Here is a 13934-nt window from a genome sequence, read left to right as displayed (position 1 = left end):
ACATAACATTAAAAAAAAATTGAATCGGTCTGGTGGGCCCTTACATGGTTGATATATATTTATATATATTTTTTAATAGTTAATTATGGGGGGTTAAAGTCACCTACAAAAGACACCCCTAACTATAAACAATGTTATTAAAAAAAGAAGAATAAATAAGTAGATAAGAATAATGCTTAGTAATGGAAAGTAAAATTAATAACAAAAAATAATGATATTGGTACGCTTAAATAAAACAAACAGTTGCCCTCTAATAGTAAAAAGAAACAAGTTGATTTGACAAAGGAACGAGAGAAGAAAATAATAATAATGAATAAATAAAATGAGTAATAATAAAAAGTAAAATAAAGATAGTGTGACTAGGAATTAATTTTATATTTATTAAAATTTATAAAAGAATGTCCTGAAGCAGTCTGGGCTTCAGTCTTCGGGTTGAGGTTGGGTTTCCCAGGTTGTAGGTCACTGCACCTTTAACTGTCGGCAACTGGGAGTGAAACTTCATGAACTGTTTTTTGATGTAATCCTCTATTGACTTCATATGTAATTCGCGATGCAATTGGCTATCTCTTATGAACCAAGGAGCATTAACTACGATTCTTAGGACTTTATTTTGAAAATATTGTACTTTTCTCCTTTTCGTAAAGAATGCCACTCCACAGACTGCACAGCCGTACATCAGCAGTGGCCTGAGAATTGTTTTAAATATAAGAACAGTAGTTTCTGGTTTTAGTATGGAATTTCTGTTTATGTTTTATCATGAGTTTGACCTTGGACGCTCGGCAGTCCAAGCTGCAAGACACATCCCGCTCGGGAATTTGTGTTAGAACGAACCATTGCGTTCCGTGAGTGGTTTGAAAATGTTCGGCAAGTGACACAGATTTGGGTAACCGATCCAGAGAAAGTCCTTTTTCTGCAATTTATGACGATAAACTTATGCTTACTTATAGAAGAAAAACTTTACCAAACAGTTAAAGGATTTTAACTGCAGCAGCACGACTGAATACAAGTGTGTCGATAGTTACACGGCACTTAAAACCCATTGGTAAAGTAAGAAAGATTGATCTTTAGGTACCTCATGAACATAATAAGCAGTAGCCGCTGAAGAGTTATGAGACATGCGTTTCACTGCTTACTAGGCAAGAATACGAGTCTTCTCGAGGTTAAATATGGACGAAAGACCAATTCGTTAATCGAAAGGGACCTATATATAACTCCAGATCTCATGTTTCACGACAGATAGCCAAGAAACTAATTTAATTTTTATTTATTGTTATTTACAACTGTATATAGATATATAAAATAAGTAAATTTGCTGTAGGTGATATAGTGACATGATACAAACATGGGGAGAATCTACCCATTGATAGAACTCCAATAACATTTTTATAGGTGAAGATCTCGAGGCCATCTTCTTTTCAGACGGCTAGGAGGATTATTAGGTAATGAAGGAGAAGCCAGGTTAGAAACAAGTGGCTTTGGGTGGTTGAGAAATTTATCATGGATGGAATGGTATCTGGTTCTGGCCAAATCGGCAACATATAAATCATTAAGGTCCTGATGGATGATATGATTTGTGACAAAGTAAGGAGCATTAAGGATTTTACGAAGGATTTTGGACTGTAAGAATTGGATTCGGGAGGAATTTGATGGTTTAGTGGAGCCCCAAAGCTCAACTCCGTATGTCCAGATAGGCCTTATAATAGTCATGTAAATCAGTCTTTTGTAATGAATTGGAGTTTGGACCATTTGTCTAGTAAGTGCTGTAATAGTCGAAATCGACGTGCAGTTTCCAGTATTTTCAGTCTTGTATGAGGATTTCATTTCAGTCGTTTGTCCAGATGTACTCCTAAGTAACGGATCTGTTCGACAGGAATAAGTGGGGTATTATTAAAGGATACTGTAGGGCAAGAAGTCATGGGTTTACGACGAAGAGTAAATGTGATTTGGTGGGATTTATTGGAATTTATTTTAATCCTCCAGTTTTGGCATCATGCTTGAAGGTTGGTGATGTGGAATTGGAGGGTTTGGGATACAATGTAAGGGCCATTGTTCACTGACAATAGACATGTGTCATCGGCATACATGATGAGGATAGTGTTAGGATGGGTTGGGATGTCAGCTGTGAAAACTGTATAAAGGATAGGACCAAGGATACAACCCTGAGGTACACCAGGAGACTGATGGCGAAGAAACTAAACGAGAAATGTTACGTATCATATCATATCATTATTATGTGTAGTATATTAGTCCACGAAAGACTAATCTGCAATAGAATTTCATTTGTTCAGATTTTTGGGCAACGTCCTTAAATGATAAATTTTCAAAAATGGTTTTCAATTCAAAAACACATTTTCTGACTTAATTTCTTCACAAAATCCTGTGTATGAAGTACGCCTTCTACTGAAGGCCAGGCGCACTTAACTTTTAATTAGCTGTTGGGATGTAGGGGACTGCCTGTATATAATGAAAATAAAACATGGTTAACTGAATGGAAAATCTATTGTCCAAGTTACGGGTTGTAGGGGGTGGCCGAAGTAAATCATTTGTAATTTTAATATTCATTTTAGGTTAATTTAATAGTTACAAATTATAAAGTACGGTTTTGTGCAAAGCGTAGTTTATAGTCAAAATAAAGGAAGGTTTTGATTTTCATTTGATGTATAAAATCAAAATTTAACTTTTGAAAAAAACACACACAAAAAAAAAATGGTGGCTATGTGATATTCATCTCCAAAACCCGTAGAACTAGAACTCTGAGTTGACAGAAGGCTGTCAGCGCATAGCGAAGTGGGGCGTGAGAATTCTGAAGTAGAAGCTTGTCCGTCAACCTGATGGAGATACAAAGATAAAACAGAATTCTAAGCAGTTAATTTCAATACATTCGTTAAGGAGATAGCTGACTATTGTGCGAAATAACAAAATGTTAATTAAAAACTAAAAAAATATAATTGGGATTTGATAAATTAAAAAATAATTATGTATTTTCGTCTCCAATAGATGTATAAATTAATAAATCAAATATTCTAAAATCGAAAGTTTGAGAAAGTACTTAGTGAAATCTTCTCTTTTGTTAGGTGCCATTCTTGCCAGTTTTTCTGCCTCCTCCACGGTTTATTATCTTTTGTACTCCAGAATTCTTCTAGTTCTTGTAGAGCCGTGATCGTCTAGTGGTTAGGACATTGCGTTGTGGCCGCAATAACCCAGGTTCGAATCCTGGTCACGGCAGGAATTTTTTATAAAATTGAAAAAAAAATAATAAAAATTTTAAATATCAAATTAAAATAATACAAAATATTCATACTGTAATGTATATAGGTAATCATTTTTATTTTTCAAATTTTAATTATATTTTGAACAAATAAAAAATCATTTATTTTATAAATATAAAATTTATACATTTCAAACTTGGCTTTGAAGTTCTTAAATTTATTTTTTGACCTGTAGATATTGATTAATGTTTGCTTACTAACATTCGATAAAGATTTTAATTTTACCACGTTTAGTAAGTTTCTTAGGATTATTACTTACGATTTTCTAAAATCATTTGATATATATTAGTACAAAAAATTTCTTTTGTAATAAATAAAAAAACTTACGATCAAAACATAACATTAAAAAAAAATTGAAAATTCATCAAAATATTACTTTTTATAAATTAAGTCCATCAGTTTCAAACTTCTGAAGCGCTATTCATTTTTTTTTTTAATAAATTAACTTTCGTAGAGTCTATTTTTTGGAAGGAGGTAGCTCACAGGTAAGGCACTGTGTTAAAAATTTCATAGACCTGGATTCGAATCTGGCTGTGGGAGATAATTATTTTCTTTTTCACAGTAACCGTGAGTCATCCCAGTGGGTCAACCTAAGCCTCATAAAATGGATACCCATAATTAGTAAAAATCTGGGGGCCGAGATTGGTTCTGCTCAAATCACCTTTTTGTACAACCGTTGCTCTAGACTATTCACATCAAAATGCTTTCAGTTATTTTTATTATTATTATTTCTTCTTTAATTATTATTTTTTACTTTATTTTCATTTTAATAGTTGTTATTTAAATTATTAGTTGTAAAACTTTAGCCCAATTCATATTGCACTAATCTATCTTAAAAATTGTATAGCCTCCACAACTCCCTAATAGTCAAACTGTAATATTTACGTATTAAATAAATCAAATGGTAACCTCTTTAAGTCACAATACTCTTCAACAGTCCAACATTTCGGCCTATTCGGCCATTCTCAAGGACATTTTTAAATATAAATTCTCGCCTCACATAAAAATTTAAAATTTTTTTGCAGGCTATTTAGTCCAGGTCATTAATTACAAGTCAAAAACACCTTATTTTTTTCAAAACTTCATTAATTTTTAAAACTTTTAATTTTAGATCAACCTACACTATTAACTATCATATAATAGTTGTTCCTATGATATGATAAGTTTTGAAAAAATAGGGTCTTTTTGACTTGCAATTAATGATCTGGGCAAAAAAGCCTGCAAAACATTTTTAAATTTTGTTGAGAGGTGAGAATTTATATTTAAGATTGTCCTTGTCGGATGTCCCCGAATAGGCCGAAACGTTGGACTGTTGAAGAGTATTGTGACTTAACAAGGTTACCATTTGATTTATTTAATAAATAAATACCAGTCTCAAGAAATTGAAAAAATTATATATAAAGTAATTTCTTATTTTTACATTCCACTTATGTCTATCATTTTAAAGTATTATTTTGGCACCGTTCGATAGATGTTGTCATCTGGTCGGGCCATATTTGGTGTAATTTTTTTAATTAAGAAAATAAGCGAAAAATAAATTGTGATAGTACAGTAGAGGAACAAATTTATTATTATTTTTTTTTAGAATTTATTTTTTGAACTCATTGCATGTCTGTTTCGTCTTTTTATTAAAAAGTTTTGTTTTGAATCCAATTTTATCAGTAAAATTTGTTTAATACAATATTACTTTTAAGTTTATTGAGTTCAGCAGTAATGCAAGGATTTATTGAGTTTTGTAATATATGTATCAGTTTAATTCAAGTGTAAGTTCATCATATATTTAAAAAAAAAACACCAAATATTTGACAAATATCGATAGGAGGTTGATAAAATGAAAATAATGAGAGAAAAGAAATTGACTTTGACGAGTTTTGATCAGGGGCAAATCGAATACACACAATCGGATATACTATAGTCTGCAAGGTGGCAGAGTTTTCCAGCATTTTAGGATTTTCAAGTCTTTAGAAATTTGTATTGTTATTTTTTCATTAGTATGTGTAAGGGTAGAATAAAAAAAAAAAATCTCAAAAACTTTTTTTTTTATTTATGAAATTTTGCATCAGGGCGATTCAATTACACAATATTCGTAATATTTAAAGAAATAAATATTTAATCGAAAACTAAAATTTTTAATTAGGAAATAATACGGTGATAAACCAGAAATATTTAATCTCGAGCTTTTTAGCTCGAAAAAGTCCCGAATAGGACCGGGGACTCGAAATCTATGCGTTGGCAGACAAGCGCCTTACCACTTTACTACCTTCACCCCGCAAAATTTACTATTAGGTGGTTTTAATAGTAAAAAAAAAAAAAATATAATCGACTGTTTCCGATTTCCCAGTCTTTAAGAACATGTCTTCGCCGATCGGGTTAAAACCATTTTCTCCTATAGTTAATCATTAAATTGTTTCATATTTCATATTAATTATTTTTTTATTAGGACCGAGAATAAGAGATGCAGTCTTAAACTGCAAAAAAAAAATAAATAAAGGTTAATTTCTATACTTTGGAACCATAGCAACTAAGTTCAAACGTATGTGGAATTTGATTCTACATTATGCTATAGCAACTAAAGACCGTTGATAAATAGCTTTTTCGATTTTCTAAGGGTTGTAAGAACCTAACTTATGGTTAAGATTTAGGTTAGTACCTAAGGATAACTTAGGTTAGTCTGGCTCCGAGCTACAGGTTCAGAAGAGTATTTTTTATGAAGTTAAGGCATTTTAGTCGTGCCAGAATATTTCAATGTGAATAAAACTTAGAAGATATTAAATATCGGTTAATTTTAAATTTATACACGGAGTTTAATAAAAATCATTTGACCTGTTTTTCAAAAAAAAAGTGTTAAATCGATTTTAATTACTTAATTTAATTTTGATTAATCGATCTAGTTACACAGGCACAAATCTACCCTAAATATGTAAATTTAGTCCCGAGCTGGATTTCAAATTTGAACTAGGCTCTAAGCAGAAAATTTTGCAATATGTTTTTTATATACCTCCCTTGCTAGTATTTCTGACATACAAGGGAGGAGGTCTACAAAGGACCACCCTAATCTAACCATGGTAGAGGCTCAAGTTATCATTTCTTGGGGCCACCATAGAAATAAAAATCGACCTTCTTGGCCGGATTCAAACAGGCGCCGCAACTTCCTCAGCTACAGACGGCCCAAACATTTTGTGATACTTTTAAAACGTGTATTTCCGTAGAAAACTCGGATTGAAATTTGTTCACGATCCCAATATTTCCCTCTCGCTATATATTCCATATATAGGTAAGTGGGAGTAGAAACAGACTTTAAGGTTAAGACACCGAGAGTATTTTAAAATCCAACTATCTTAAATTTAAAATTAAAAATTAATTAGAGTAAAATTACCAGAAATATATTTGTATATTTTATGAAGATTTAGTTTTAGTTTAGTTTTATTTATTTAAGTGTTTCGACCACTAGGGTCATTTACACTGAATTTACAAAGTTATTACATTACTATTGACATATTTACAATGTTACAAGGTGAGAAAGATATATATAATTACAAAGTGAGAAAGTTTAAAAATTAACAGTTACTGTTACAAGTTACATTACAATTTACAAATTTAAAATTACAATTACTATTACTATTACAAGTTACATTACATTACAATTTACATTTTACAATTACAATTACAATTAGTTAGACTATATGTGATCATAAATATTAATAATTTTTAGAAAGTGAAAAAGTTTTGTTATTTTTGTGGGATCTTCGCTCAACATTTCCTGTAAATCTGAAGAGAACCGATGTGGTTCGTGAGCTATACATTCAGTGAGAATGTGCCTAACGGTGAGATCGTTTCCACAGTAGCGACACGTCGGTGCATTTTCTTTTTTCATGAGATGACCGTGAGTGAGTCGAGTATGGCCTATCCGAAGACGGGTTAATACCACATCTTCTCTCCGTAGAAGATTCAAGTTTCTGGTTGAACGTTTCACTGTCTGTTGGACCATTCTTAACTTGTTGTCTCTCATGGTGAACCATTCATCTTGCCACTCTTGCCATCCAATTTCTTTTATCCATGAAATAACATCTTTGCATATTGATGATGTTACGACTTGGCCTGTCTTTATAGCTAGTCTGGCCTGCGAGTCTGCCTTTTCATTCCCAGTGATCCTACAATGACCTGGCAGCCATAAAAACAAGACCCTACAACCCATGTTGTTCAATGTTTTCAAATGCTGCTTCAACTCTATTATTAATGGATGTGTTGAAAATGGATCTTGTAAAAATTTGAGGGCAGATTCCGAGTCAGAACAGATGACCGTGCGGGGGCAGTTTAGAGGGATATTACAAACTGCGCGATTGATTCCGAACAGTTCTGCAGTGTACACCGAACAATATGGTTGTAACGAGTATAAGAGGGTGTGATTATCTGAAACGACAGCAGTGCCTACTCCTTCGACTGTTATGAAGATTTAAACTGGGTATTCTGCAGCTAGCGCCCTCACTCATCCTCCACTGACTCACTGAATTCCTCCACAGGTTAGAACTCTGTTATCACCTTATCATATAACAATAATTTTTTTATCATTAATTTTCATTTTTAATATAATTTAATTAACATTCATTTTTAATTATTTTTCTTATAACACAACATTTTTTTTTAAATATTTAAAATCCATAATTAATTTATTCTTATTTTTTTAAACATAAATATACCCCTTTTTTTATTTTATTTTTTAACCTATTTATTCACCTTTATACTTTTACTAATGTATATTTCCTTCATATATACATTTGAACAATTTAAGGATTTGAACATTTATTTATTTATCAACTTTTTTGTATATAATAATTACATATTTATTTTGCTCAAAATTTCAGAATAATGGTGGTTTAGTCCCTTAGAATCTGATTTGAAATTGAGTTGGAGGAATTTTAAAGAATAAATTATTGAAGAAGTTTGTTGGGGGGTGCGGTCAGCAAAGAACAGCATAAATAAACAAAACCATATTTATTTATTTAATGCCCACGTTTCGACCTGAGTTTCAGGTCTTCATCAGGGCTATAGAACAAAAGTAATATGGTTTTGTTTAACTTTTGTTCTATAGCCCTGATGAAGACCTGAAACTCAGGTCGAAATGTCGGCATAGAATAAATAAATATGGTTTTGTTTATTTATGTTGTTCTTTGCTGACCGCACCCTCCAACAAACATCTCCAATCATTGATCTACGGTCAAATATCTACACCTCATTTAAAGAATAAAAGTTGAGAGGGAAAAAAAAAGGATCAAAATTGTTTTAAATTAATAATAAACGATATGTTTGTTAGATATTTATATAGATATCTATGTCCTGAGATACGGCGAGTATATTTTTTCTATCCAATTAGTCTCAATGCAGTCAATGTCAAAGATTGAGATATACCAACCCTTCTTCTCGTAGACTGTCTCTACTCGACTAGGAATCAAGGCCGCCTGCAACTTGGTCTACGTTTAGGCCATCTTAAATTTTTCAGTACTAACCCCAGTATACTGTACTAGTGCTTCATACCAGTATCGTATTTGAGAGACTGAAGACAGATATGTGAATCTTGACTGACGTCTAAATTGATGATTGATAAGGAGGATTGACGTTGTAGTAACTTCTAAAAAAAAATTATTTCCTCCTGCAGATTTTACGTAAGTTCATATTTCATGTGTTGTTTCCCTTTCACTACAGTTTAGATTCGTGGGAACAGAATTTCTGCTTGGACCAGTTTTTCTGCTTCCTTCGCGGTCCATTATCTCCAATACTCCAGATTTCTTTCAGTTCCTGGACAGCCGTGATCGTCTAGTGGTTAGGACATTGCGTTGTGGCCGCAATAACCCAAGTTCGAATCCTGGTCACGGCAGGACATTTTTTAAAGAAAAAATTTCGTAATACATATTTTGATAATTTTATGTTTTATAAATGATTATTGCAAATTAATCTTAAAAATGACAATAAACAAGAAAAAGTCTCTATATTTGTCTCAAATTTTCCAATACCATTTGTTACAAAAGAGACAATAAGCCAATATGTGCTTCGATCATGTTGAAAATGCTCAACAATTTATTTTATTTTCAGTTACTATTTCTTTGAGTTTGACAGTTTGTTGTTTTATTTATATTTTGATATGTGATTCTTTATTTGTATTTTATTTTAATAAATATATATGTATATATAGTTGACCGTAAAGATTTTAATATAAGATGGTCAGGGTTGCGGTCAAAAAAAGAAATAGTTTTAAACTATTTGTTCTTCTTTTTTTGACCACAACCCTGACCATCTCCTTATATTTTAATAAATATTTAAAAAATCTAATCTCTGCAGGATTAGGTTATAATTATTGTTTAAAAAAATTAAATGTGTCTATTCATATTAAATATATAAAAAAAAATTATGTAGAATATAGACAATTAAAAAAACAAGTCTATTGATGTTATTAAGTGCTAGGTTTCATTTGAATTTAGAAAAATAAACGGTAAATAATAATAAAAAAATCAACTGCTGAAAAAAATTGTGCTTCCACACGTATATAAAAATATAAATATTCTATAATTATATTATTTCAAATTCTTGAGACAAGGTAATTTTTTATTAAATAAATCAAAAATTCGTATCCATTTCTGTCTCAACACTTTATTTTGCACCAGTCCAACGTTTCGGCCATTCCAGCCATCTTCAAGGACATCTTCAAATCATCAAAGGACAATTTCTTCCTCACATTAATTTAAAGTTTCTTTTGCAGGCTATTCTGCGTAGGTCATTTTCTTTATTATAAGTTAAAAGCCTATTTATTTAAAATTTAAAATCATCAATAGGTTATATGGTGGTGTATTAATTGCTGACAATCTTATAGAGGAAAATTAAATGTTAATGATTTTAACTTTTAAATAAATAGGCTTTTAACTTATAATAAAGAAAATGACCTGGGCAGAATAGCCTGCAAAAGAAACTTTAAATTAATGTGAGGAAGAAATTGTATTGAAGATGTCCTTGAAGATGGCTGGAATGGCCGAAACGTTGGACTGGTGAAAAATAAAGTGTTGAGACAGAAATGGATACGAATTTTTGATTTATTTAATAAAAAATTACCTTGTCTCAAGAATTTGAAATAATATAATTATAGAATATTTATATTTTTAAGATTCTCTATCAAATTCATTTCATTCAACTTTTCATATTTATTTATAATATTATGTTTCGAGGAATCAAAATTCTTTACCAAAATTATTGCTTGGGTTGTTATAACAAAGTATAATAGTATTAACTTGACGGTTATTAAAATATTTAATATTAATATGAAGTGTGACAAAATAGGGCAATGTTGACTGAATTTGGTGACTTTGGCAAAATAACTTGCAAAAACTTGAGGTGAGTGTAAATTTGTATCTAAGATTGTCCTTGAGGATGACCGAATTGGACGAAACGTTGGACTTTTAAAGCAATAATGAGTGTTTTGAAATTTAAATTGGATACAAGTTATTTTATTTAAACAATAATAAGTTGTGTAAATAATTTCTAAAATAATAAAAAAAAACAATTTAAATTAACATAATGAAATGTATGAAATAATTGACAGTACAATTTCAAATTATGTTGAGGATAGTGAGGATTGCGGTCTAAGAATAAAATAAAATTAATAGTTAACACTTATTTATTTTCCAACGTTTTGCCCCACTTTGTAGGTGTTTCATCAGGATGTTCAAGTTAACTTTTGTCGCTGAAGCTAACTTGAACAGCCTTGATGAAACACTACAAAGTGGGGCGAAACGTCAAAAAACAAATAAGTTTTTATTATTTTTGTTTCTCTTTTCACCACAACCCTGACCATGTTCTTCATTATTTGGAAAATGAAATATATGATAATAAAATGGACAAGAAAGTTATATAGATCAATAAAATAAAAATAACAACTCATTTACAGAGGTTTAAAAATCCTTAATATTAGAGCTATTTCAATTCTAAAGCTTCGTGTTATCTCTGTAATTATCTGTAGTACAGGTTCTTCACATATCCAGAACCTACCTAACCAAGTTATACTGTATAATGAAACCAATAATAGATTTCGTGTTGTCTTCCAGTTATCGGACTGTTAGCAGCAGTACAAGAGCAATCGCTTTGCCTTCTCCAGGAGCTGCTGGAACAAAGCTAACAGCCTACTCTGGAACAACCCAATAAATTCCAGACAGCCCTCTATAGAGAGCGGGGGGCTTGTGTGTGAGAATTCGAATTCCGATTTATTTCCATTCCTAATACGGCATTCTATAGAATTCCCATAGCTAGCGAGTTTTCCTTCTATATCTTGTACAAAGGAGGTGTCGGACGGCATATTCGGAAGTGACCTATTTGAACTTTTGAATAACCGTACTATATATGGGTAAATTATATTTATAATTTGGGTAGCTGTGTTGCTTCAACATCCAAGCGCTCCTAGCGGGCAAGATGTGAACTATCGTAAAAAGGTTATAAGAAATGTTTGTTGTTTTCAAATGCTTTTTGCTTATAATAGGGGTATACATGATATTGTGTTAAATGTAAAATGTTTTACCATGTTAAATATTATAAGTATTGCATTGTGAGCAGCCCTATTTAAAGTCATGTTAAATGATAAATGCATAAGAGCTCCTAGTGGATTTTCGGAGCAACTAGTTTAGTAACCTTTCCTTCCAAAACTTCATGTTATTCTTAACTTCTAAGTTTTGATTACAGTAATTTATTACAAAATGCCTAAAATAAGTGAAAAATAGAAGTGTAAAAGTTTGCTACTGATTTTATTTTTTTTAAAAAAAGTCCAAAACATAAGACAAAAGAAAAAAAAAACACAAACTACGAGTAAGTAACCTAACACGACAACAAATAAAACGGTGACAAGCTCAGCTGGTCTGTTTCGTGACGTCATTATCCATTTAACAGACCTAGTAACCATGTTATACGTTATATCGTTTTAAAATGGTAAAAAATTGGTTTTGAGTTGTAGAACATCGGTGAAGAAGTTTCACGTAAAATAATAATAATACAAAATAAAAAGTTAATAATTAAATTGACATTATTTTATTATGTATATTTTGACTCTATAAATATTATAACTACTATAAAATTTAGCTAAGTCCCTTTAAATCGTCATAATATTTCTTTTAAAATTACACGTAAAACTTAAGATTAACATACACTGTTGCATGCATAGATTCTCAATTTTTTACAATCGATTAAATTGTGAATATTCATGTATAGGGGACCATTAAATTACTGTCTTCTTAGATCAGATTTAAAAACCCAAAATATTAAAATACTTTTTATTGTTTCCTTAACTCAAGTAGCAATTGGACAAGATTTTAACAAATTTAACAAAGCTTTTGATGGCGTAACAGTCGAAATGGCAAACGGTCGAATTGAAAGAGGATCTAACTTACGCTAGGTCAAAAATATTTTTTTGTTACTTCCAATATTGGACACAGACTGTTTTACTTAAAAGCTCGTCGGGCTTTTCCTTTGACATTCGTCGCTATATGTCGCTACATATCGCTGTGTCTATTGGTTTGGACTGATATTTGAGCTCTTTCTGTTCTTTGATATGATGGGGATTCGACTATTGAAACCTCCGATCTAGAAATGTATGAGTGTGTGTCTCTTTCATGTTGATGGACACATGGGTAATTGAACGTAATCATTAGTCAACCAAAGTGATTTTAAAATAATGCTAGAATGTACAATACAGTGATCTAAACAAATAGCAGTCGATAAGGGCTGTTAAACACTTCAAACATGAACAGTCTAAGCTTTCAATCAATTACGAAAGCCTGATTTATGTATTCTTCGTTATTTATTTATTTATTCAGAAAATTACATATAATTTGTTTCGACTATATGACAACATCTATCAGTCGGTGCCAAAGTAACATACAGAAATGATAAACATAAATGAAACAGGAGTTAATTTCACTTTTTATTATTAGGGCACTGTAAATGCTGTTATGATTATAAACTAGGATAATAAAATATTAATTAATTTTATAGCGAATAATAATAATAAAGGCCTAAGGAACCCGAAGGTTCGATGCAGATACCACGAAACGCTCTCTGCATACATCTTTCCAGTGATGCCCCCCCTAAACCAATTCTACTAAATCATTTTTAAGGCAATCCTCCCATCTACGTTTCGGTTTACCCCTTGGCCGTTTACCCGTCGGTTCAGTGTTTATTAACATTTTAGGGATCCGCTCGTTACTAAGCCTTACAACCTTATACACCTATCTTATACGCCGCAATGCTATAACTTGAATTATATCTACTGGGTCTAGACTCCTTAATTCAGTGTTGTATTGTCTTCTAAATTCTGCCGTAAATTCATCCTCTTTTGGTTCGAATATCTTAAGTAATACTGGAAGATTATTGATTGACCGTGTGGATAGATGAATGGAATATGGTCCGGGTGCGGTAAAAAAAAAAACTCAAATAGTAGAATTATACTATTTTATTGAGCCAACGCTTCGCCTCACGTTGCAGGGCTTCGTCAGCGCTAAAAATGATACAAACACTATAGTTACAAAAAGGAAAAAAATACTTCTAAATTCTCACATTTTTTTATTTTATTTATTTATTTATTTTTTTAAATTTTTATATTCACTAGCATTCCTGTTTCATTTATATTCATGTATCTAT

General features: G+C 31.3%; 1 protein-coding gene and 2 non-coding genes across 8 annotated transcripts in view; all 3 read left to right on the top strand.

Annotated features, from left to right (window-relative positions):
• Positions 1-13934, top strand: part of Trpgamma (Transient receptor potential cation channel gamma) — a 980713-nt gene that overhangs the window by 552900 nt on the left and 413879 nt on the right. The gene's annotated exons all lie outside the window — the stretch shown is intronic.
• TRNAH-GUG (transfer RNA histidin (anticodon GUG)) lies at positions 3154-3225 on the top strand. The gene has a single exon. It is a non-coding gene; the product is annotated as a tRNA-His (tRNA).
• TRNAH-GUG (transfer RNA histidin (anticodon GUG)) lies at positions 9070-9141 on the top strand. Its single transcript has one exon. It is a non-coding gene; the product is annotated as a tRNA-His (tRNA).

Source organism: Halyomorpha halys, unplaced genomic scaffold, assembly GCF_000696795.3.
Source record: "Halyomorpha halys isolate HHAL.00 unplaced genomic scaffold, Hhal_1.1 Scaffold3.1, whole genome shotgun sequence".
Taxonomy (NCBI): domain Eukaryota; kingdom Metazoa; phylum Arthropoda; class Insecta; order Hemiptera; family Pentatomidae; genus Halyomorpha; species Halyomorpha halys.
Note: the sequence above shows the minus strand (reverse complement) of the source record. Positions and strands in the feature narration are given on the sequence as shown.